Source organism: Apium graveolens, chromosome 4 (assembly GCF_009905375.1).
Source record: "Apium graveolens cultivar Ventura chromosome 4, ASM990537v1, whole genome shotgun sequence".
Lineage (NCBI taxonomy): Eukaryota > Viridiplantae > Streptophyta > Magnoliopsida > Apiales > Apiaceae > Apium > Apium graveolens.
Window position 1 is genome coordinate 236,874,636 of NC_133650.1, and position 23,228 is coordinate 236,897,863.

Consider the following 23,228-nt stretch of genomic DNA (forward strand, 5'->3'; position numbering starts at 1 on the left):
GATTTTTTAAACAAGAAGATCTAGTCTTGAGAAAAATAGAGGCTTCTGGTGTTGGACAGAAAGGAAAGCTTGCCCCAAATTGGGAAGGTTTTGAAGTCCCGAGGACCTGGCACGCACAAAACCTGAAGGTTTACTATGTGTAAGATAGGAGAAGTATGATTCTCACTTGTCATTGACAAGTAGGTTTAAAAGCACCTTGAAGCTTTGCTTGCATAGGATTTTATATTCCAGTAGAATTTACATTGTCTAGTTATTGTTGTTTAGGGTCGAACCCATGCTATGTAAGGTTTTGGAAAACCAGACTTCATATTAAAGAGTTTGAAATTATTTCTATCTAAGGATGTTTAAGGTTCAAATGCATATTAAGATTGTAAAGATAAAACAGAAAAAGGCAAGAAAAGCAACGTATAAAACATAACCCCGAAGGGTAACAAGTTCTGATACAAATAAAGTTCAAAAAGAAGATATACAAAAAGCTAGGCCTTGGAAGGATGAGATTCCTCAGAACCACTATCCGAAGTCTCTTCGGAAGTTTCAGTCGTTTCTTCGGACGTCTCGGTCGTCCCCTCCGAAGTCCCTGTAGAAGTTCCCTCGGCAGAAGATGATGGCTGTTGAGGCGCTGCTTTGGGAGATTCTTCCACCCTGGCCTTCTTAGCAACAGGCTCGAATTCCTCCTCGGGGGAATCTTCCTCCTCTCCATCCTTGATCATACCAGCAAGCTTTTCAGTAACACCTCCAAGCTCTGGAACCCGCACTGGGCAAGGAAAGGGCAACTGCTCAAGGACCTCGGGAAACTCATCCTGGATGGCCTCCACAGCAGCGTCCCAGCCTTCCTTATAGCTAACAGGATGAAGAAGGGCGTCATGCTCCACCATCAAGTCTTTGAATTCTTGAGTGTCCATCCAGCCATCAAAGGCTTTTTCCTTCTGCGCCTTCAAGATGACATTTTCAGCCCGGGCCGTCTCCAGGTCAGAAGTGGAAGATGCCAATTGAGCTTCAAGGGCCTCAATTTTTTGATTGGCCTCCTCCAACTTCTTGTTGGCATCTTCCAGGCCAACCTTCCAAGCCTTGGCTTGGTGAATAGCCCCTTGAAAATGGGCGTTAGCCTGCAGGAGAAAACAGCAAAGGTTTAGAAAAGACAGAAAAGAGAATTGTAAAAAGCATAAGTAAAGTACATACCGTCGCCAGAGCTTGGGCTCCAAACAGCTCATTCCCCTCCAAGTCCTGTTGAAGGACAAAATCTTGATAATCCACCGGGGAAATGGAATGCTTAGACCATTCCTTGGACAGGGCCGTGCTGCCCACAATTGAGTCCTTGCCCCGGATCCCCCAAGCAGGTTGAAAGTAGGCACCTGGCCTCTGCTTGGTGCGCAGAACTTGGCTGGGGCCTTCCTCATCTGGCTCCGTCGCCTGAAGAAGGAACTCCGGGAAGCGGTCACCCAGTCGAGGGTCCTTAAAGATCTTCCCGGCCCTCTTCATCCTGGTTGTCTCCAGGTCCTTCGGCTTGGTAGCCTCCTCAATCTTCTCAGCCACTGCAAGAAACAAAGTCAGTTGAAAATCAATGAAATTAAAGTGCAGGAAATAAAGGAGATAAGAAAGGGAACTTACTTTTCTTATTAACGGGCGAAAGGCCGCGTTCTACCAGGACGGTCTCCCGGATAAGGTCCCAACAATGGGAAGTGTCGTTGTCTTGCGTAAGGAGGTTGAAACCTCTAGCTTCCTCCTCAGACAAAGTTATGTCATTCGGGCTCCCGTCTACGGCCAGCCCAAAGGATGATCGAAACAGGGAGCCCCAATCTCCACCTTCCCAAATAACAAACAAAAAATCTTTCTTCCACCCCAAGTTGTTGTCAGGGATGGACTTCCCATTTACGATATGGGGGATAGTGGGGCGCTGGTTGATAGAAACCCAACCCGGACTTTTATCAGGGTTGTTTTTAAACTGAAAAATCTTCCTGAAGACAGCAACAGATGTGGGGACGTTGTGCTTGGCGCATTGCGACAGATAACACAGAATCAACCTCCAGGAATTAGGGGGAAGTTGGCAAGGGCTGATGCCCACATCAGCCAGTAGCAAAGGAATGAATGGATGAAAAGGGAGTCTAATACCTGCCCTCAGAGTATCCCTATAGACGCATAGCGCGTCCTTCTTCCACTGACAGGCCCTGTCGGCCGGACCCGCAAGAACCAGCTTAAAAGGCTCCTTGATTTTGAAGCAGCTGCTCAACTTTTCCAGCTCCTTGGGATCCCGTAAAGCACTGATATGATCGTGCGCGTCCAGATGCGCATCAGACGGATACTCGTCCCCTCGAGTGTTGATCATGTCGATTAAGGAAGTATACCTCGATCGAATAGGAAAATCATTGGACTTTCTAGCCACGTTCATCTTGGCCAAACGAGTCATTCTTTTGTCAGCCATCTGAAAAAAAGTATGAGGCACGTAAATAGGCTATCTTAAAATAGCACACAATGGAAAAATAATGAAAAGCAAAGGGAGGAATCTTACCTGAAGAAGCACTCCTGAAAAAAGGCTTTGAGCTCCGACTTGCTGTTATTCCTCTGAGAATCTTAGCAGGAAGATGAAGAAGAAAACTAAGAAATGAGAAAGTGAGGAGTAATAGCCTTTCCTCATTCCTTTATATAAGAGGAAAAGGAAGTTGAAGGGACGAAAAGCCCATTGAGGACAAAAGCCCATAAGAAAAAGCCCAGAAAAAAAGAATATTCCAGAATATTCCAAGGAATTCTAGAGCATTCTTAACAGGGTGTATTAAGCCCAGATCAATAAAAGAGGCCCAATAAGATTTGAAAAGGCCCAATAAAGAGGCCCAATAAGATTTGGAAAAGCCCAATAATAGAGGCTCAGAAAAATTTAATAAGGCCCAACAAAAAAGGCTAGGCCCAAATCCAATTAGGATTTGGAAAATACAATACCCTAAATTAAAGCTAAATAAAGAAGGCTAGTGGAAGACCAGGAACCAGGTCGAATTCCAGGTCGTGAATCCTGCCCGAAATCTTTCGAGCAGACACCCGAAAATAGCGGGTAAAAAAGACCAGAATCCAGGTCGAAATCCAGGTCGTGAATCCTGCCCGAAATCTTTCGAGCAGACACCCGAAAATAGCGGGTAAAAAAGACCAGAATCCAGGTCGAATTCCAGGTCGTGAATCCTGCCCGAAATCTTTCGAGCAGACACCCGAAAACAGCGGGTAAAAAAGACCAGAATTGAGGTCGAAGTTTCGACCAGGAATGAGGTCGAATAAAACCAAGCATCTTTCAAAAAATAGGGATTAAAAACCCAGGTCGAAGTTCGACTAGGATCCTGGTCGAATTCCAGGTCGTGGATCCTAGTCGAAATCCTTCGACCAGGAAGCAAGAAAACCAAAGAATTTTCGAACAGGATTGAGGTCGAAATATCGACTAGAATCCTAGTCGAAATCCTAGTCGATAGGCTTATTAAAAAAAAAAAAAAAAAAGATAAAAAGAAAAGGGGTTGAATTTTCGACCTCGATCCAGGTCGAATTTTCGACTAGGATCCTGGTCGAATTCCAGGTCCTAGATCCAGGTCAAAATTTCGACTAGGATCCTGGTCAAATTCCAGGTCGTGGATCCTAGTCGAATTCCTTCGACCAGGATGACAAGGCTGGCCCCATTTTTCGACTAGGATCCTGGTCGAAATTTCGACCTGGATCCTGGTCGAAAAAAGGGGTGGAAATTTAAAAATCCCAGAAAATTTCAGAAAATTAGGGAAAAATCCCAGGAAATTAGGGAAAATTCCAGAAAATTAGGGAAAAATTCCAGAAAATAAGGAAAAATCCCAGAAAATTTCAGAAAATTAGGGAAAAATCCCAGAAAATTAGGGAAAATCCCAGAAAATTAGGGAAAAATTCCAGAAAATAAGGAAAAATCCCAGAAAATTTCAGAAAATTAGGGAAAAATCCCAGAAAATTAGGGAAAATCCCAGAAAATAAGGGAAAAATCCCGGAAATAAGGGAAAAATTCCTGGAAATTAAGATAATTCCTGAATAAAAGGAAAAATTCGTTGTAAATGTGTAGGTCGCTCCACACTTTACGGAAAAACGAAACCCTGTAAGGGAATCAATAGACTTAACTTCTGCGAAACCTAATCAATGTTTCCCAAAAGTTGGGGGGCAAATGATAGGGATAAATAAATTATGTTTGTATAATTAAATACTGCATTAATTGTACAAACTGTGGGCTGCCAGGCCCAATAAAAAGATATATGATACTCAGACCAGAAAGGTTAAGCCTGATGGACCAGATCAGGCCTGATGGAATAAAAAAGGCCCAAAAGCCCTGATTATTAATTAATTTCGTAATTAATTAATAAGGGACAAATCAGATGTTGAAAAGAGTCCCGATAAGGATATAAATCCTTGGAGATTAGCCTCAAGGGGACCTAAAAGGATAAGGAATCAGTTTCCTACTATCTAGGACTCCAAAGTCCATTCTAATTATGAGACTTGCCCACCAAGTCTCCTATACCAAGTCCAATTCAAGGACTCCCAACATCTATATAAGGGGTCTCACCCCCACCAATCAGAACTACGTTTTTTGGCTTGATTCTCTAATTCACTGAGATACGTAGGCATCTCGTAAAGGCAGATTGAGTCACGAAACACGAGAGCAGCCATTAAAGGCCTTGAGCTCCCGAATCTTAGTATTAAATACAGCGAGTAATAACCTTGGTTTTTTATCCATAACAAATATTTTGTTCTACTTCTCTTTTCATGTTCATATTTATTTATTTATTATGCAAAAATCATGTGTTAAATATTTTATTCTCCAATAAATCTTCTTAATGTTTGTTCAAAATATGTTATACATGTTTTTCATTTTTTTTGAAGTTTAATTTATATCTATTATAATTTTTTTATGTTATGTAATTTCATGTTTGTTCTTTAACTGTATTTGTATTTTATGTTCTTTCATAATTTGTTTTAATATACGGAAATTCATACATCGTTGAAGAGTATTGGTAAATCACTAAAAGACTTCACTCAGATGCCCCAACCTCCCAACAATTATTTGGACTGCAATGTTAACAATTTGATTATTGAAGAAACTAATTACGATATTAATGAAATGGCTAAGGAATTCAACATCCTCTTCTCAAATTGCAACAAAGAGCAGCTGGTTGTTTACCACTCTGTAATGGAATTTGTTGAAAAAAAAGGAGGTGTTTTTTTTATTTATGGCAATGGTGGTTGTGGGAAAACGTACCTTTGGAGGACCTTGATTTCGAAATTAAGGTCCGAGCGGAAGATTGTCCTACCTGTTGTGTCATCAGGAATTGCGGCTACTCTAATGCCAGCAGGCCATACTGCTCATTCAAGATTCAAGATCCCAATTGTTATTGATGAATATTCCATGTGTTCTATATCTCATACATCTGACATTGCCGAACTCATTAAACGGACAAATCTCATCATATGGGATGAGGCTCTGATGCAACATCGTTACGCTTTTGAGTGTCTTGATCGGTCATTAAGGGATATAATGAAAGTTGTAAACCTAAACCAATTCCATATGCCATTTGGTGGTATCACAGTGGTGTTAGGCGGTGGTTTCAGACAAATTCTTCCAGTTATTCCTAGAGCATCAAGGGGCGAAGTTGTTTCTGCATCAATTACAAGATCAAAGGTGTGGAAAATTGCTATAGTCTTCAAGTTGCTACACAACATGCGATTGAAAAGGAAACAGGAAGAAGTACAAGCTCTGTCAAACTTTGCAAAATGGGTTCTGCAGATTGGGAATGGGAAGGTTGGGCCGACTGCTCATGTGAACCGTGAATACGTTGAAGATGACATAGTTATACATAAACAATTCTGCCACCTAAACTCAACCAACTCTATTGATGAAATGATTGAAAGCGCTTTTCCTAATTTCATGGAGAATTATAAAGATCCAGATTATTTGAGTAATAGAGCTATATTAACCCCAACCAATCTAACTGTTGGCAAGGTTAATAGTGTTTTTATTGAAAAACTTCTTGGCGCAATGTCTTCTTACTTCTCTATTGACACAGCGGAAGATTATCCTGGATCTAAAGATGACCAGTTGCAATCTCTTCCAACAGAATACCTCAACTCTATTTACATCCCTGGATTACCTCTTCATGAATTAAAGTTTAAAGTCGGAGCCGTTGTAATGTTGATGCGCAACCTCAACCAGACCCTAGGCCTGTGTAACGGCACCCGGATGATGGTTACAAAGTGTCTATCATATTGCGTTGAGTGTGAGGTCATATTTGGCCAACAAAAGGGAACCAAACAATTTATCCCAAGGATGGAGTTGGCACCAACAGAGACAAGGCTGCTTTTCAAGTTATGTTGGAAGCAGATGCCCCTCCAAATATGTTATGCAATGACAATAAACAAAGCGCAGGGTCAGTCACTAGAACAAGTTGCCTTATATCTACCTAATGGAGTGTTTACTCATGGTATGTTGTATATGGCTGTCTCTCGTGTAACTTCCCCACAGGGTCAGAAGCTCTTTATTAATGATGAAGATGGTAAGAGCATGTACATTACTCAGAATGTGGTTTATAAAGAGATTTTCTACAATTTACCAGTAATATAGTCCCAATTTGTGTAACAATTATGATGTATATGACAGTTATTGATTGCCAATATTCAACATTATGATGAAGAGAAATTAATATGTAAATCATATAATTCAGATTTATTTTAAACAATTTTGTGTAAATTGTAGTGAAAGACTAAGCATTTTACAAATTTCCACTTTTCTGCTTTTATCTTAAATTAAAACTTCCAAGTTCATGTTTTGAAGCAATGTTTAATTCTTAAAATCCAACAAATATCTTTCTGCAATTAACATTTGCAAGTAATTTGTGAAATAATTAACTATAAAAGTAAGTGCAGCGTCAAACAAATAATTATACAAGGCTTGAAAGAGTAGTGTGTAATTTCATGTAAAGCACACAATTAATATAAAATATTATAGAGAGGTACAATAATACAACATTTCCTTAATAATTGTGCCACTCTCCTCAGATCTACTCTAGCCTTCATATTTGTGAAAGGAAGGAAGCAAATTACAGACTTGAAGTCCATCTCAAAGTATGATTCATTTTGTGAAGGATACGACTTTGAAACACTTAATTATACACAAACACTGCAGAGTTTTATAATACAAGAATCATTATGTTTACAGGTACAAGAAATGGCCTTTTACAGATATGATAGCTTGCACCTTCTTGATGAATGTAAAGAGGAGTAGAGAGTACGGCTTAGAGCATAATTTATTTGGAAGGGAATCAACCGAGCAACCGGCGAGGTTAAAGGTTACAATATAATATTCTGCGATGACTATGTAAGTACAAAATCTGAAGTTTTTCTGCTAGAAATAATTTATCAGCACTTGGGATAAAACTACCAAATAATAGTTAGGATAATCTTCCTTGAATTTTAGAGTTGTAGGATTTATGCCTTTGTTGCATCGATAATATTTCCTAAATTCGAAGCTATTTTGGAAGAAGGTCAAATATACCGAGTGGAGTCTTTCAAAGTAAAAATATACAATGGCGATGAGACTAACAGGGTCATACGTAACCAAAGGCATATTTACTTTACAAATGAAACAAGAATTGAGAAGGATACTGAAGGGGGGCCTACATATTCCAAATGCAAGCTTTGATTTCATTAACCTAGAAAAATGTCAGGAACTGAAGACTGACAACAAATTCCTAGCAGGTGCATTTCCAATTAATGTAGTGCATATTTAAGAATTTGGAAAAAAAGCAGGACATATTTAATGTTTCAATGTTTGTCCCTGCAGATGTTATTGGTGTAGTAGAGGATGTACATCCCAGAGCTTCTTACAACAAAGATGGGGTACAGAAGTCACATGTGGCCCTTACAATTACTGAAGGCCGGTATGTTATTATTTCAACTGGCAGTTGACATTTTAATATACACACACGGATAAAGTTAATTCAGTAATTTCACCTTCTTGCAAATATTTGTAGGGCCAGTATTAATGTTACTTTCTTCAATAAATTTGGTGATTACTTTCTACAAGAATATGAAAAAAATCCAAGAAAGGCCTGTCATACTTATTATAGCATGTGGACGTGTTAGTGAATGGAAAAGTAAGGCTATCAAAAATTCAAAATTCCAATGCTATAACCAACATAATTTTCACTTACATATTTTTGTGTTGTAGATGTACTCTACATAACAAACTTCCCCGCAACTAGAATATACCTAAATGTTAATCACCCTGCTGTTAACCAAATGAAACTCAGGTATTTCTCAATTGTCATTACGTTTACAATAAAAAATTCCAATTATGTTCAATGTAAATAATTGCAAAAATAATTACCCTTTAGACATGGTAAACCAGATTTCTATATAATGGACATAGATGATGAAGAGGAACCACCAGCTTTACCAACTGTCACATTGACGGAGCTTGGAAAGTTGAATGAGACTTTTATTTCGGTAAGATATCCATACATTTTACCTAAGAAAGGGTGAAACATCCCACTAACACATTTTTTAAACAGAAAAAGGTTTCATGTCAAGTAACTGTGAGGAAATTTAATGAGAAAATGAGTTGGTACACTCCTTTCTGCATAAAATGTGATCAAGACCTCAAGCTCATTGAGGAGGTTTATAGCTGTTGTGGAAGAACTTGAACTTACCCGGACATAAGGTCTTTAGAAAAATTTAATTTATATTTGTAATCAAATTTTGATTGATTTACTTTGTGAAAATTTCTAACTTTGTCTGTATTGCCCAAACATGTTTCGTTTGTATGCTCTCTGTAGTGATGACAGTGGTTGTGTCCCGATTGTTTGGCCAGATGATGAAATTACTAAATTGGTTGGAAAAACTGTTTATGAGGTTGATGCAGGCCATACCGAGGTAATCTGCATTTCATCCACGCCATAATATTTTTTTTCTCACATACAGTTTTTTTGGTTGATGTTGGCGAAGACTTTTAACCACTACGAACAATACAGGTAAACGGTATCAAAGTTATCCTAGATTTGTTGAGAAGTTTGGAGAAGAAAACTTACAAAATTACTATTGATGTTAATGAAAAAAATGTAAAAGATGGTTCCAAAGTTTTCAATGCTTCTCAGATTTCGAAATCGTTGGAGATTTCGGACCATCATACTCCTACTCAGAGGCAACCACTTCCTGTGGAAGAAACACAGATGACAAATGTGAGTTTTAAATTATTTGAATTTAAATGAAGAATGAAATGTAATATGTTTGTGTAAATTTTACGTAAGGTACAACCGCCTGAATCTCCAACGAAGGTGATAAGCACACCAACTGTACCTTCAACAAAGCGAACATCGTCTACGAAAAAACTCATCAGCCCACAAACTCTAAATTCCACTAATCGGACAAGACCAATGTTTCAAGTTGATCCATTGCCGTTCAATCCTGAAGCAAGTGAGAAGGCACCAAAATTCAAGAATGTTAAAATTGAAAAAGTAAATAATGGCTTATGTGAAATTAATGAATAAACCAAAGATTTCACGAAACCTTATATTGGTTTTTACTTATTACAATAACTTGCAGCTTTAAGGACTCAAGGAGCCAAACGGGATCATACTGCTTCAGAATGGAAGACTGCTGGAATTATTAGTTGCCTCAAATTTTTGTTATTGCAACAAATGGATGTAGGATCATCACTATTATATGTACTAATGTAACCTCTCCAAAATATTAAACTCTATACAGCTTTCCAAGTGACATCTAATTTGTGAATTTTCCGAATTCAGTAACGCTTTGAGATAAAATACTAAAAGTTTGTGAAACTAATTTACATATACTAATTACCAAAAATATAAATTGGTGAAAATGACAAACTGTCCATCTAACATATATTACTGATTTCTCCCACCAATATCGTAAAATTAGATATACTTGGAGATATAAGGACTTAATATGAATTGAAATAGTGTCATCAATAACCAACTACCAATCTTAACACATTAAATTCATGTACCTACCAAAAGGTAAATGATAAAGACTGAGCTTGCTGCATACTTCCCCAACACACACAGCACAAAGAATTTTGAAATACCAAAATATACAATATCAGGGACCGGTGTAGAATCATTAAGAATTCTTCACAAGGGAAGAAGTGACTGGAAGATTAGTGTACGGGTCAAAAGAGAATGGCGCGGAGTAACTGCAACGGGAATTGTCTTCAAAACTTGCAACTATATACTGCTAGATAAGAAGGTATTTTGGTTGTTACATTTGTACAATATAAAAGGGAAATGTACGTTTGAAAGGTCATATGGATAAACATTATATATATCACAAAATTGCAGAGTTGAGGCTTTGGTACCAGCTGCTTTGGTCGACAGAATCTCGAGACTTATTGTGGAAGGGAAGGTGTACATCATTAAGAATTTCTATGTTAAAGAGTATACCGATGCTGACAAGTACCGACCTGTGCAGATGGATAAGCAAATCATCTTCACAACTGATACTAAAGTGAAATAAGTTGATGAGAAATTGTTTTTTATACCCAAAAATAGTTTCGATTTGTTCGATTATGGAGATCTAAAACCTATGACTAAGCAACTTCTTTATCTTACAGGTTATTTCTAATCAAATCTATAATCTCCAACTTGCTTTTGTACTATTTTCATAACTGAAACACTCTTCTTTAATCAGATGTCATTGGTGTTTTGGAGAAAATACCGACTATTAGTAGAGTCCCAAATAAACAAGTTAAAATAAAGTTCAAGATAACTGATGGGAGGTAATTCTATGAACTTCATATATATACATATATATTACTGGCTGTTGCACTAAAAGTAAAAATCACTATGTAGGAAAAAAATCAATGTTACTTTCTAGAAAACATTTGCTGAAGAATTTGAGAAAGCAGTTCATAAGCCTTTGGAAGAACCAATCATTTTAATAATTGCAAGTGGGAGAATCAGTAGCTGGAATGGTAAGGATACTAGAAATACACTAAGCAAAAGAACGATAAAATATAACTCTAACTATTAACACTACCATGTGACAGATGAACTTGATATTTGCAACTACTCCCCAACTAGATTCTACCTCAACTATGATCATCATAGTGTTGACAGACTACGCAAACAGTAAGTCATTATTTCAAGAATAAATTTATAAACTGCATTATACATCACATTCTGCTGCCATATGAAACAGGCTAGGAGATCCTAACTTCTCTACCCACCAATTTGCAATAATGAAGAAACCATTGAGGATTTGTACCATTGAGGAGATCAAGAAACTTTCTAGAAATTACTCAAATGAAGAGGTTATGTGCAAAGCAACATTGAAATTAGTGGAAACCACAACAAATTGGAAGATATATATATACAGCTCCTGCTACTATGAAACCAACCTTCAAAATAATGAACAATTCTGCAAGAAATGTCAAAAGATTGTGCCACACACTTTGAAATGGTTTTGTACTTGACTCAAATTTAGGAAACGCATAATTAGTTCTCTTAAAATAATTGGAACCATTTATTCTTTGTCTTTGATTTTCGCAGGTTCAACGTTTGTACTGTAGTGCAAGACCCAACCGGTGGACTACAAATCATCTTAAAAGACCGAGAAATAAGAATCCTAATTGGCAAAATTGTGGAAGATGTTGATACTGAGGTAGCCATTTATAACATCAGTGGAATCAGAAATAGGTAAAAAATCTTTAAACTATATTTTTTTGTAGGATTATTCTTTTCCAAAAGAATTGAAACAACTTCAAGGAAAGGAATACACATTCAAGATAATGATCCATCCTGAGAACATTGAAAATACTAATCTTGATTATGTTTGTACTGGAATTGTAGCTGGATGGGATTATGAGGAGGTAGTAGACCATCCAAGGGAAACAATGCAAACAACACATAGTGTAGCTACTCAGGTTAATTAATGGACAATTTTGGAATTATAAACAAATTTAATCCATCCAAGATATGATGAAGAATTATATTTGTAAAACAGGATTCTGGATCTTCATACCATAATGATGAAATCTCTCAACTTAACTACATGGGAAATTGAAACTCGGCTGACAAAGAAGGTTAGAAATGTTATAGTAATTAATTTTTATGCAACCAAAAACATAATTCCTTTTATACAGCTTAAGAAAAATGTACCAATACTATCTCATTTCTTGGCAGATTCAGATGTCCCAGTTTTATGATTCTTAAAGTTTTATTTTGCATCCACCGCTTTTGTTGAGATCTTGCAAATGGTGTTTCTCTCATTCGTACTATAGATCATTCCAGTTCTCGAATCCCCTAGAGGCAGTGTTTAGATGATCTCAACTATTTTCAACTTTAATTTTATGAGTAGGCTTTTTATTAGATCTACCACAACTTGAGGTGCATGTTTAATTTTTCTAAAATATTAGTCAAATGCATGGATTATATGTGCCTGTTTTAGTATCATATATAAATTTTATTACGTGTTTTGAAAAATTTAATCACTTGGACTACAAGCAGTTTACTATTAATGGTCAAATGACAAAATCATTTTGCATCCGAGGACCATTTCTTACGCATAAAGTATGTTTCATAGGACCTCAATTTTGCATATGAAATTATAAGATGTACTTCTTGTGCAACAGTATGAATGTGTAATGTACATTATGTTCTAAATAAAGAATTTATAATACAAGAAAGCATAATTAAACAAAGTATTATATGACCATAGCTTTAATATTTGGATAAACTTGAGTCCCAACAGTTAACGGAATAAAACATTAAACACAGAATGTACAGACACAAGTTGAGCATAATTCAAACTGTCTAACATAAACACAGAACGCACACACACAACTTGAACAACTAAAGTTACATAATTTCCTTAGCAAAGGAATTACTTAGAACTCATTACGGGACACATTCTTCATAACTACTACATTGAAATTGCAAATACTTGCATCTCGCCAATTGAAGATAATTGTATCACCAACCGCCAGTTGCAAATCTTCCCTAAAGATGCGCCATCCATTATTAATGGTAGTTCTCTTCCTGTCACTTCTCCGGCGGATTTCAAGCGCCCAAACACGATTGCCCACATACGCACTTATAAAATCAGTCTTCATCCAGCACTTGCAAAGTTTTTTAAATTCTACTGGGATATCCTGAAATATATATGAAAAGAGGTTATATTCTATTATACATTCAACACTACAAGATACAAATAAATATCATAAATAAACCTATTAACTGCATGTACATAACTCACCACACCATGTTCATGGTGTAAAAGCTGAAAGGGTTGAACAACAAAATGAAAAGCAGGGGATCCACTTAAATCAGGTAATACAGCAACTGAAACGTGTAAAACAAAGTAAAATAAATGAACAAATGATTTACTTAATCAGTGAGGAACTAAAGCAATAGTACAATTAACATGCCTAACCAGTTAAGTTCTTACCAGGGGCATCGTTCACTGGAGACAAAGGACTCTCAATATGTGAAGTGTCAATTGCAGTTACTGTAAATTTACGCCGACCGTCGAAATTAAAAACCAACATGTGGAAGCCATTTAAATCAACAACGTAATATATTGCATAGACTCTTCAAACCAGTCAAATGACTTAAGCTATTTTCACTTCGACAGTATTCCCCAACAATCTCATAACCACTGCTAACAACAATATCAATTCTTCTAGGAATAACCGCACCAACATGATCATCAAACTCATACGGTATATACTAATAAAATAAAATAAGTTTATGTTATTTATTTCACTTCCTCTATATAAAAAATTACAAAAAATTGCCAATTAAAAGATACTTACAACCGAATCAATGACTGGACCACTGAAAGGAATATGTCCTAAGTCCAATCATGTATTAGGATTTAGGAATAACTTTTATGTAATCTGTTTTGATTTCATTGATATTAATAAAGACTTGTTTTGCTTTTATTACGGCCTTTATCTATTTAAGTGTTTAAATAAGATATACCATAGTTTAGAGTAAAGATTTTTATGGATTATGATGAGATCATAATAGTGAGACCTAAAAAGATGATAACTCTAAACTTAAATAGTTCCTGGTCGTAGGATTACTAACTGGTAATTAATAATCCGCAAAGATCGGTACATACTATGCTTGCTTCATTATGAAGGATGTATGTTCTTATAGACATTTGTGTGGTGACACTATAGCTAGTATGTAGGTGCTTATTATAGAATAAGTTCACTGAACATGACTCGCCCAGCTGAACAACTGATGGAGTTCACTCACGTGTCAGCAGTTGTTCACATAGTGATAGTTGTACAAGTTTCCTTAGACTTGAGGTCATCATAGTCATCTTGTGTACACTGAACTATGCTTTGGTTTAGTTCTTAGTCTCTAGGGACAATTATTAGGGCTCTTCTGGGTATAGGAATTTGTACACGAAGATAGTGTATGATCAATAAAGGATCTACCCCTTCCAGTGAAGGAAGCGAATGTTCAAGGCTGATCCACTTATGCTAGTTCAGGAATCTCTGGCCAGAGTGAATGAAATTAGAAAGGAGTTTCTAATTTGCATAGAACTACACATAGTAAATGGTAGGCAAGTGATTGAATTAGATAGGCTTGACACGAGATCCATGCCTTGTATTTAATCGGGACATTGTAGGGTAGAAGGAGTTTATTGTACGGTAACTATTCACTGAATAGGTTCTTGGTATTCTAAGCAGTGAATTCATATTATCCGGATAGTCGTGATATGCTGAGAAGTATCCCTCACGATGTAGAATAAATGTGATTAATTAATTAATCATATTTAATAAATTAGAGAATTTATATAAATAATGATAAATAGTTTATTATTATTTATTTCTACTATCGGCTTAATATTGAACCTACAGGGTCACACCATAAAAAGAGAATGATTTAATGGTGGAGGAATTAATTAATAATGGCTACATAATTATTTATTTGTGAAATAAATAATTAATTGGCAAATTTAATAATTGATTAAATGAGATTTAATTGATTATAAATTAATTAAGAAAAGTTGTTAATATTATTAATTAAAGGATTTAATTTTTGGAAATTAAATCAAGAGAGAGAATTATTTCTAAAGTGTTTAGAAAAAGGATTAATGATTAAAAGGTGTTTTAATTATTAATGAGAATAATAAATGGGATAATAATAATAATATTTATGGGAAAATTTCAGCTGAAAATTTTGCCTATAAATACACTATTATAGACCCTAATTTTATTCGAACCCCATCGAACCCGAAAACCCAAAAAGTTTGGAAAATCCAATTCTCTCCACCTCCTTCCTCCTCCTTAACATCATTTTCTTTGTGGATACCGGTGGAGTGCTTCACACTTGAGGAGCAACTGCTAAGGATCTTTGATCGTTGCCTCCGAATTATTTTAAAAGGTTAGATTCGATCCCTCGAATTTTTATTCTTGATCTGTATGCTTTTATTTGGATTTTGTATGTGTAAAAGTGTTTTGCCATGCCTCCGCTGCGTTAAAAATCCAACAATGGTATCAGAGCATAGGTTGTATGCATATAGATCTGTGGTAAAAATTTCAGAATTTTATGTGCTTGTATGAATTAATTATGATTTTTACAAATTATATCATGGATTAATTTTGTCTGATGAGAAATCATTTCTCAGAATAATTTTGAATGTTAATCTGGGTTCTACAAGTGTTGTAGATCGTCTGGGTATTTTTTTCATAATTTTATGATGTATAGATTTTTTATTATGAATTTTTGAAGTTCTTACAATTAAATTCGTAATTTAATAAGTATAATTATATGTATATATAGTATATATATATATATATATATTTGTATTATCTGTACATCTGCACATCTGCTCTGTTGTCTGCATCTCTGTGGTTGTCTGCTGTGTTGCACGGAAAGAGAAGCAGAACAGGTACGGCTGTCAGAGACTTACAGGCACAACAACCGAGAAAAGGCGGCGGCGGCTGCTGAAAAACAAAAAAAAATAAAAAAAAAAATAGGGGTGTACACACCTGTGGCGCATTCACGGAATGCGTTACACCCTTTAATGGCTTAAAAGGGGTGTAACGCATCACCGGAATGCGTTACAGGGCTTGTAACGCGTTCCTGTAATGCGTTACAGCCTGTCTGTTGACATTAAATTTGATTTTCAGGGAGTTTCGTAACTCCGTTTTAGGCGTGCAATATACCGTTGGATTCGTTTTTCCGAGACAGATCTAATGGAGTGATCAATTTTAGTTTATATAAAAGTTTTGAACTGTTTATATTTCCATGAAGTGTTTTAAAGCTGTTTTTAACTGTTTTAACTGCTTTTAAATGCTTCATGTGATACATAGAGATGTATAATGCTTAGACTAATGTGCTAGATGATATAACATGCCTACCTTGATGTTTATTCATGTTGATATATGTGATATATGCTTAGTTTATCATGCGATGATAGATTTAGGTGAAGTTAAATGAACATAAGGCGTTTGTTAGACAACCTAGTATAGTGAAATTATTTCATAACCTTAATAACAATATTATGAATACAATCATGAGATTCTTGTGTTTGTGAAACACGTAATTGAATATGAATTTTCGATATGAGAGAAAGGATGATTCTGTCAACAACAGATTTCTATCTGTAAGAAAGGGTTATTAAGTGACGCCTCTTGACAATGCTCCACCCGATCTGGGAATCATCTGATTATTGATTATTGATTTGAAATATTTAATTTAAAAGGAAGAATCTCTTTATAATATGATTATGATTGTAACGTAATATAATCCCTCTAAAATTAAATAATATCAAGTAGTAATTGGCCAATGATACAACGGGCTTGTGTCGGTCATAGCCTTCCAACATGATAGAAAAGTAGTTCTTATTTTTGAATCATTGTCGGTTCGTGCTACAGCCGAGGGCTTTGATTTCGAAATAAAAAATACTTGTCTATTACATAGAGATGTGTACATTGAATAAGAATCTAAAGGTCGGTACGTGCTACAGCCGTGGGCCTTTGGGGACTGATTCAACTGTACGGAATGTTGGGTTAGACTTGACTTAAAATATTGAGTTTATCGTGCTACAGCCGAGACTCAATTATTCAAGAGGCTAAAGTTTGATTAGGGAATAACATAAGATGTAATTGACAAGAGTTGTCTGCCTATTGAACATTGCATGGCGGTTCGTGCTACAGCCGGGGTTGTGTAATGGAATGCAGGATCCCTATTCCCACTAGCATTATGAATGCTTAATTTTTCACGTAGAGGGTTGAATAAATTAGATAAACTAGTGGGAGCCACTTACGAATAAAGACCCGATTCATATAGTGTTTTGAAATGAAATCGAATATTTGCTAAGTGTTGTTATGTGTTTATCATTTACAGATTTACTTTGTACGTTATGTCTTCTGCACTATCACTCAGGAGCATACTAGATGCTCACAAATTGACTGGTCCTAATTATGCTGACTGGCTTCGAAACTTGAGAATTGTTCTCAGGATTGAGAAGCTGGAATACGTGATTGACTCACCTAAGCCTACTGAACCTGCTAGTGATGCACATAATGATGAACATGTTGTGTATCGTAAGTGGATAGATGATGCAAATGTTGCTCAATGCATCATGCTAGCTTCCATGAACATTGAGCTACAGAAGTAACATGAGCATATGGATGCTCACACTATCCTCATGCATCTACAAGAGTTGTATGATGTGGCGGGGAGGACAGCTCGATATGAGATATCGAAGGAACTATTCAGTTGTAGGATGTCTGAGGGATCATCTGTGAATGACCATGTACTTAAGATGATCAATTTGATTGAACGTCTTGGACAACTTGGTTTTGTCATGGATGGGGAGCTGAGCCAAGACCTGGTCTTGCAATCGCTTCCGAGTTCGTTCTCGCAGTTTGTTGTGAACTTTCACATGAATAAGTTGGATGTCAGCCTGCCTGAACTCCACAACATGTTGAAGACTGCGGAATCGAATTTCCCCCCAAAGAAGAGTTCTATTCTTCTAATTGGTGAAGGTTCCAATCCTAAGAAAAGGAAGAGGAACCCTTCCAAGAAGAAGAAAGTAGGTGAGAAAACGCCGGTTCCACCAAAAGCTGAAGACCCCAAGAGCAAAGTTGTTTGCTTTCACTGTAACAAGGTGGGGCACTGGAAGAGGAACTGCAAGGTTTACCTTGCAGAATTGAAGAAGAAGAAGGGTAGTGAGACTACCGCTTCTGATTCAGGTATGTTCATGATAAAAATGAATATGTCATTAAATCAAATTTCTACTTGGGTATTAGATACCGCCTGTGGTTCTCAAATCTGCAATTTGTTGCAGGGACCAAGGAGAAGTAGGACTCTTGAGGAAGAGGAGGTGATTCTACTGATGGAAATGGAGCAAGAGTTGCTGCTAAAGATGTAGAATCATTTCATTTACATAGGCCTACGGGCAAGACTATTGTTTGAAATAATTGTTATTTTGTTCCCTCGATTGTGAGGAATATTATTCCCATGTTAGACTTGGCTGGATTTTCATTTATTATTGAGAATAATGAATGTTCTATTCTTAGAGATAATATTCTTTATGGACGTGGTGCTTTAAATAATGGTCTGTATGTATGTGACATAATTTATTTCAGATTGAACAAACTAATAAAAGAAAAGGGATGATGAAAATCTCACTTTATAGTGGCATTGCAGTCTCCATTTAGTAGACATGGAGAGAGGGCTGCAAATTTGCTAGGAATGGTACACACAGATGTATGTGGACCAATGTCTACGCAAGCCATGGGTGGATTTTCATACTTCATTACTTTCATAGATGATAGATCTGGATTCGGATATGTGTTTGATGAAACACAAGTCTGAGGCCTTTGAAAAGTTCAAAGAATATAAGTATGAAGTGGAGAAACAACCAAACATAGTATTATAACTCTTCGATTAGATCGAGGTGGTGAATACTTGAACGGAGAGTTTCTGGATTATCTCAAAGTAAATGGTATAGTCTCCCAGTGGACTCCTCCAGATTAGTATCTGAAAGGAGAAATCGAACTTTGTTAGACATAGTTCGGTCCATGATGAGCTATGCAAATCTTCCAGTATTCCTATGGGGTTATGCATTGGAAACCTCAGCATATTTACTGAATAAGGTGCCTTCCAAAATCTGTTCCTCAAACTTCGTATGAGATATGGAAAGAAAGGAAACCGAGTCTTAAACACGTTAAGATTTGGGGATGTCCAGCTTATGTCAAGAAAGTTGACCCAGATAAGCTGGAATATCGATCCGGAAAATGTAGTTTTGTGGGATATCCTAAAGAGACTTTAGGGTATTACTTTTGCACCGATCATCGGGTGTTTGTCTCCAGACATGCTAACTTCTTGGAAAAGGAGTTTATCCTTGAAGGAAAAAGTGGGAGAAAAATTGAACTTGATGAAGTTCAAGAAGCACAAACTACTACAGATCGAGTGGAAACACCTGTTCTGACTGAACAACCTTTTGTGGGACAGCCCATTCATAGGTCAGGGAGAGTGTCTCACCAACCTGAGAGGTTATATGGCCTTGTCATTGAGAATGACAATGAGTTGTCGATCATTGATGATGACGACCCTGTGACCTATAATGAGGCTATGAGTAGTGTTGACTCAGAGAAATGGCATAGTGCCATGAAATCCAGAATGGAATCTATGTATACGGTATACAAAAGATAGATTATAGCAGATGGCCAGGTGGAGACCTATAAGGCCATGCTTGTGGCAAAAGGATTCAAACAAAGGCAATGGATTGACTTTGATGAAATTTTTTACCTGTAGCCATGTTAAAATCAGTTCGGATTTTGCTTGCGATTGCTGCTTACTACGACTATGAGATCTGGCAATTAGCCAGATGGTTTTCTTTCTAAGAGAAATGAAAACCTAGTGTGTAAGCTACTGCGAACCATATGTGGTTTAAAGCAAGCTTCTCGAAAGATGGAACATTCGTTTTGATGAGACAATCAAAGAGTTTGATTTTATCAAAAACAAAGATGAACCATGGGTCTACAAAAGGGTTAGTGGGAGCGCGGTAACATTTCTTGTATTATATTAGAGTTGACACACATAACAACATAGCAGACCCACTCACAAAGCTACTTTATGAAAGTCACTTTGATCGTCATAAAGACAAGATGGGTATTAGATACCAGAGTGATTGGCTTTAGTACAAGTGGGAGATTGAAAGGAATATGTCCTAAGTCCAATCATGTATTAGGATTTAGGAATAACTTTTATGTAATCTGTTTTGATTTCATTGATATTAATAAAGACTTGTTTTGCTTTTATTACGGGCTTTATCTATTTAAGTGTTTAAATAAGATATATCATAGTTTAGAGTAAAGCTTTTTATGGATTATGATGAGATCATAATAGTGAGACCTAAAAAGATGATAACTCTAAACTTAAATAGTTCCTGGTCGTAGGATTACTAACTGGTAATTAATAATCCGCAAAGATCGGTACATACTATGCTTGCTTCATTATGAAGGACGTCTGTTCTCATAGACATTTGTGTGGTGACACTATAGCTAGTATGTAGGTGCTTATTATAGAATAAGTTCACTGAACATGACTCGTCCAGCTGAACAACTGATGGAGTTCACTCACGTGTCAGCAGTTGTTCACATAGTGATAGTTGTACAAGTATCCTTAGACTTGAGGTCATCATAGTCATCTTGTGTACACTGAACTATGCTTTGATTTAGTTCTTAGTCTCCAGGGACAATTATTAGGGCTCTTCTGGGTATAGGAATTTGTACACGAAGATAGTGTATGATCAATAAAGGATCTACCCCTTCCAGTGAAGGAAGCGAATGTTCAAGGCTGATCCACTTATGCTAGTTCAGGAATCTCTGGCCAGAGTGAATGAAATTATAGAGGAGTTTCTAATTTGCATAGAACTACGCATAGTAAATGGTAAGCAAGTGATTGAATTAGATAGGCTTGACACGAGATCCATGCCTTGTATTTAATCGGGACATTGTAGGGTAGAAGGAGTTTATTGTACGGTAACTATTCACTGAATAGGTTCTTGGTATTCTAAGCAGTGAATTCATATTATCCGGATAGTCGCGATATGCTGAGAAGTATCCCTCACGATGTAGAATAAATGTGATTAATTAATTAATCATATTTAATAAATTAGAGAATTTATATAAATAATGATAAAATAGTTTTATTATTATTTATTTCTACTACCGGCTTAATATTGAACCTACAGGGTAACACCATAAAAAGAGAATGATTTAATGGTGGAGGAATTAATTAATAATGGCTAAATAATTATTTATTTGTGAAATAAATAATTAATTGGCAAATTTAATAATTGATTAAATGAGATTTAATTGATTATAAATTAATTAAGAAAAGTTCTTAATATTATTAATTAAAGGATTTAATTTTTGGAAATTAAATCAAGAGAGAGAATTATTTCTAAAGTGTTTAGAAAAAGGATTAATGATTAAAAGGTGTTTTAATTATTAATGAGAATAATAAATGGGATAATAATAATAATATTTATGGGAAAATTTCAGCTGAAAATTTTGCCTATAAATACACTATTGTAGACCCTAATTTTATTCGAACCCCATCGAACCCGAAAACCCAAAAAGTTTGAAAAACTCAATTCTCTCCACCTCCTTCCTCCTCCTTAACATCGTTTTCTTGGTGGATACCGGTGGAGTGCTTCACACTTGAGGAGCAACTACTAAGGATCTCTGATCGTTGTCTCCGAATTATTTTAAAAGGTTAGATTCGATCCCTCGAATTTTTATTCTTGATCTGTATGCTTTTATTTGGATTTTGTATGTGTAAAAGTGTTTTGCCATGCCCCCGCTGCGTTAAAAATCCAACAACCACCTCATCCAAGATTCCTCACAAAGGACCAACCACCGTCATAAATATAAACTATGAAGAATGATGAAACAATTAGTTAAGAAAAAATGGAATAACAAGGTTTAAAGTACAGACATCACATACTGGGAATTGGGAGCTGCTTCTGCAATTCATGCATCACTTCTGGGTACTGGATCTCAGACCCATACATGTCCAGTATGACAACTTTCATGTCAAAATTACCCACGTATTCGAACAACAAACTGTTACCCGGAATTATACGGAAGTCGTGGTAAAATTCACGCAACCCCTTAAACTTTTCATTAATTTTGTCAAAATCAACCCATATTTCATATCCATTACGAACAACAATCTTAACAGTTGCTAGAACTCGAGCACCATATTTCAAACAGAATTCATGAGGTACACGCTGACATTCAAAAATTATGACAAATCAGAGCTAAATTCTTAAAATTACATTTGTCAATAGCATAGAAAGTACTATACTTACAATTTCATTTGATGAACATTCGGATAATCGAACACGGCGCGCAAATTTGGGGGTCAAATCCATCACTTCAATTAAATCCCTAATTCAAACAAAGGCGTAAGGTAAATAGACAGAATTCAAGTAAGTAAAAAATTTTAATCGGGTATTGACATTCATAACAAAGATAAATATTGACAGGGGTCTCATATCTGTTTTGAAATATATGAATCTGGAAAAAGAAGAAATGTGAACTTAACAATATTGAGGAGTAACGGCTCTGACAGAGAAAGGGATGGGGTATTTGACAAATTAAAGAAATAATTAATCAGGAGGAAAGATGATATAATTTTAAAAAAAGTAAATGCACATTTTTTAACGTTACACAATTAATGAGTTTCACCCACTTGAAGAAGTCAAAGTTTAGAAACCATTTATAAAGTGACATGTATCACTTTTCACAATTACTTCTAGACAAAAATTTAATTTCAGTGCTGTATTGATAATCACAATTTCTAATTTAACCTCAACTTATAAAAAAAGGTTATCCTATTACAAATAATATTTTTTAAGACGATAAACAAAAACCAAAATAATAAAAATATTGTACTATTATATAACGAAATTTATAAGACAAATCTTTTTATTACTATACTATTAAATACAAAGATTTGTGGCTCGAAATTGCCACCTTCTAAATTACATTATTATACTACATCAATTACTTGTAATTTATCGTAATTTCTAAAGCGAATTACTACACCAACCATGTGTAGCGGGCAAGGCATCCTAGTAGTATTTTTTTACTTGTAAGCATATATTTTCGGTCCTAATTTCAAATATATACTAGTCGGTAACCCCTGCGAAGCACGGGTCCTAAATTAAAAATAATATGTAGTTAA